Below are 4,673 nucleotides of genomic sequence, written 5' to 3' on the forward strand. Positions count from 1 at the left end.
TCCAGTACCATGCAGTTTTGATTATTATGGCTTTGTAGTACAGCTTGAAGTTTGGGATTGTAATGCCTCCATTTTTATTTTTCTTAGACATGAGTGTTTTGGCTATTCGAGGTTTTTTGTTGTAAAAACAGATTTTTACGGGTGTGCAGCTCACTGCACAGGAGTGCAAAGGGGGATATGCGTTCTGCTTTATTTTTGGAGACCCACTAATTCCCTGCAGTTAGTCACTTAGTTACTGTTTATGCACTCCTGTAATGGCTGTCTCTTAGCTTGGAAACCAGCTCCATTGCCTAAGACCTGATCTCAATAAGCTGCTCATGATCCTTCCAGTTTTTGTCTGCTATGCTCTGGCACCTCCTGCAACTCTTGGTACACACTGTAGGCACATCTGTATTGAATAGATGAAGAAGGGGATGGGTAGATGAAGAGGATGAGCTCATTTACATAATAGGCAGGGCTTTAAAGCAACATGAACTATGTATGGTTAAACAGGTATTTTTTATAGTTAGCTTTCTGTGATCTGGATTTTATATTCAAAGTAAATTATTTCATTATATTAAATTATCTATAATTTATCGATAGTGATACAAGCAAATTGTGTCGTCTGACAATAATAAAAGCTTCATTCTCTAAATTTAATAGAGACTACTGATAGTCTTTCAAATGAAAAATTTCTTAAAACTTTGCCAAGACCACTAAGATTAAAATTATTCGTAATATACTTTGCAATAGAAAAACATTATGATAGTTAACCAGATTGGGATATTCTGAAGAATTCTGTATTCTAGACTTCTGTATGTTTGACACTACAACCTAAGAACCTTTGTGATAGAAATATTTATTAAATAGATCCCATATTTTCTTGTCTTAGTAATATAAAACATTACCTTCTGTTTGAGGGTTTTGATTTTGGTTTGTCATCATTCGTGCTGATAAACCATATTGCTGAGGTGGGGAGAAGAAAACAATTTATAGTGTTTTCTGTTGTGGTGAAAATGCTTTACCATGGCTGACTTAAAGGTCCCGGTGGATGTGGCTTAGAAAATTACTGAATATATAGTATTCATTGGCTTAAAGAAATCATTATCTAATAGAATGTGCCTCTTATGTTTAAAGATCCTAAGGCATAGAAAAGTCACCAGAGTTTTGGGAATCTTTCTAATGAAAGTGAACACTTGAATGCCTTCAGTGGAGAAAAATGGGACTGTTATTCTGTAAATATACTATTTCGATCACAGGCTTCTAATAGGTGATCTTTTTAACCCTAAGTTTAATAAGGTAAAGTACAGAAGTACATCAGGATATTTGCATTTTATTGGTTGTATTATCAGTGTCAATTATTTAGTTACAAATTTTCATTCAGTTTTATCTTTTGCTTCTCCAATTCAATTCCAAATTACAAGGCATTAGAAACATGTTATAAAATAGAAAACCAGATACTTATTTTAGAACATCTCAAATATTGTCAATTTTCTATTACCCTCTTTACTAACCTGGCTCTAGTATAGTCAAAGAGGGTCTACCTGTCTGGAAGTATAAGGCTGTACTTTCTCTAGGGTGCTTCTTAGAAGTCCTGCAGAAGTACTTATCAAAATAGTAAATAAAGTTTTTATAACAATTGCTTTAAGTATATACTTGTTCTCCTTTTCTTAGTAACCTCTCTAAGAAACATGTTGCTATATAAAGTAGTAATTATTACAATATCTTGTTGGAGTGTAACATTTATAGATGTGATATTGATGGCAATAGCGTAAAAAGACAAGGAAAAGTAATCGTCCTTTTTAGGTATAATGCTTTTTGTCTTGTTTGATTTACATTTGAAGTAGATTTTAATGAGTTAGATGTAGGACTAGAGTACCACAAAGAGATTAACTCAAACATAATCACTTGATGTAAGGTAAAGTAGGGAAATATATGTGAAGGAAGAAAAGTGGTACATGATACATAGAAAACAAAGCACAAGGAAGCAATAAATTCATCTCAGTAATAGAATTTCAGTAAATGAATTAAACAATCCAATCAAGAAGTAGGACTTGTCAGTCTGGACACAAAAGAAAGTGCTGTCTAGATTCAGAGACACAACTGGATTGAAACTAAAGGGTGGAAACACGTAAGTCATCTAAACTTATAAACATAAAAATATTGAAGTAGCTGGACTAGTATTGGACAACAAACTGTAAAATAAAAATATTGCTGGTGAAAATAGGGGTATTTTGTGATGATAAAAGAGGCAATTCATAAGGGAAGTAGAAGAATTTATATAAACATCTATTACCTACAGCAAAGCCCTAAAATATTTGAAGCATAACTGGCAAGTGAAGGGAGAGAAGATTCAATAGCACTGCTTGGGGCTTGAACGCCTGTCAGTAATGGATAGAACACCTATGCGAAAGGTCAGCAAACAAACCGAAGGCTTCAGAACAGTGTAAGCCAGCTGGACATTCAATGTGCTCGAGAGTAGGCCATAGGACAATTCATTAGTACATTTAGGAAGATGGAAATAATTGAGAGTCTGTTTTCTGATCATAATGGAATGAATTTAGACATAAATAGCAAAATAGTGTATTTCTCTGAAAAGTTATTTTGGTCCCAAAGGAGAAGCAATTGGAGGTCAATGAGGCAAATACTTCATATTCAAATGATTGTTTTTCATTACCATTGCTATGATAACTGAAATTCTGTATTGAAATCTCTGTGCATGAGAAAACTGATAAAAAACAAAGGAGATTGGAAATGCATTTTTGAAACAAAATATAGCTTACCATAAACATTTTTTAAAGATAACAGTTCTCGGAAAGGAACAAAATGTTCAAAGGCATCATCTTAAGTAATCAAACAAAGAAGAGGATTACTTGAAAATAGAGAAATCTATTGGAACAAATATATTATCTCCTTTTTTTCTAAATATGATAGATTTTTTTTTTTTTTAAAGCATTGAAATTTTGTAGAGAGCGTCCTTGGTGGTTCATGGGTTTAAGAGCACTATGAAGCTGTCCATGGCCATTGCAACATGAGTTCAATACCAGCCAGGGAGGTGACCCACATGGCACAACAGACCTCTCCTGACCTGCCCACTGTTCCCCTCAGCAGCTATTTCAGTAGATCTGCCTGTTCTGCTCCCTGCTCTGTTGCTGGTAAATCCACTCACCCCCACACTTTTGGCCTGTACCCCAGTTCTTGTACACAAAGATAAATAAATATTTAAAAAGAAGAAGAAGAAGAAGAAATGTATTAGAAAGATTCACTTCCAACCCAGTGTTGTTATCATTTCTTAAGAGAAAATTTATAGAAGATTAACTACTATTTGGGGTGTTTATGCTAATATATTATTCTTTATTTTAATAATATTCCATCCATTTAAAATATTTTGTGTTTTTTTATTAATTGTTTACATGCCTGTAAAACTTTGGGTCACGTTTTTACTCTTCCATATGTGTACATCCTTTGTACTCATACAAAGGGCATATTAGAATAATATTAGCTTGAATAAGCTTACGCAAACATCAAATGAAATCATTTTTTATTAGAAAAGTGAAATCTAGTTTCACTGAAGCAAAAATGCAAGTGTTAATACCAGCTATATAGTATTAGAAGAAATAAATGCTGAAATACTAGTTTAGCGATTTTTTTTTTTCTTCTGGTATCAAAATCGAAAACCATGGTGATGATCTAATAATGTCATCATCAATTTTAATAACGTTAGTAAGTTAGAACTGAAGATCCAGACACCACATTATTCTTTTCTACATACATTTTCCTCAAATAACTCTCATACTTCATGAAACATCAGTATCTGCATTAAAAAAAAAATAAAGATTTAGTTATGCAAGAGCTTGGGTGTAGGTCAGAGGTGCAGTGGGTGAGAGGATTCACCAGAGACAGAGTGGGGAGCAGAGCAGGCGGAGCTACTAAACTACACTGCTGAGGGGAGCATTGGATGAGACAGGAGATGTGTGCTGTGCAATGGGGGTCATTCCCTGGCCAGGCATTGAACTCATGTTGCACTGTCTGTAGAGAACATCACAGTGCTGTACTTTAACAGGGAGAGTCCCAATATTTTCATTTTACAAAAAAAATTAAGCACAATAAGAGAACTTAGCTACTGTTGAATAGCTAGTAAGTGGTAAATCCAGGACTTAAATATAGGCTTCCATGTATACCGTTCACCAGAGTACATGTTTGAGCAAGGATGATTTGAAGAAGAAATGAGCAGAAATGATCACTGGGAATGAGACCAGGAGGGAGGTAGAAGAGCAAGTGTAGGTCTTGAATAATTTCTTGGACCAATTTTATTTATAACTGGTACTTTCTTGGTTTTCCAAGTGACCAACTATATTAGGGGGAATAGAATAGTCTCTTGTCTTAAATATTTTTGTTTTTATGTCTTACTGTTTTACGTTTCTGAAAAATTATTAGATTGAGTTCTATATTTAAAATTTTCAAAGATTGGTATTCTCTCTTTTAAATTTTAAGTTTTATTTCTGAATTTATTTTTCTTATTTTCTCTTGTCTCTCTTCCAATCTTAATTGTTTCTCTGAACTCATATATTGGCTGCTTATATAGTAGTATTCCTGTGCTTTTGATGATTAATTACACAAGTGTTTGATTACCTATTTTGTCTGTACTGCTAGACTTAGATCTATATTATTTTTTTTTAAAGATTTATTTATTT

The sequence above is a fragment of the Condylura cristata genome, unplaced genomic scaffold (genome assembly GCF_000260355.1).
Source record: "Condylura cristata isolate star-nosed mole 26May11 unplaced genomic scaffold, ConCri1.0 scaffold00046, whole genome shotgun sequence".
Taxonomy (NCBI): Eukaryota; Metazoa; Chordata; class Mammalia; order Eulipotyphla; family Talpidae; genus Condylura; species Condylura cristata.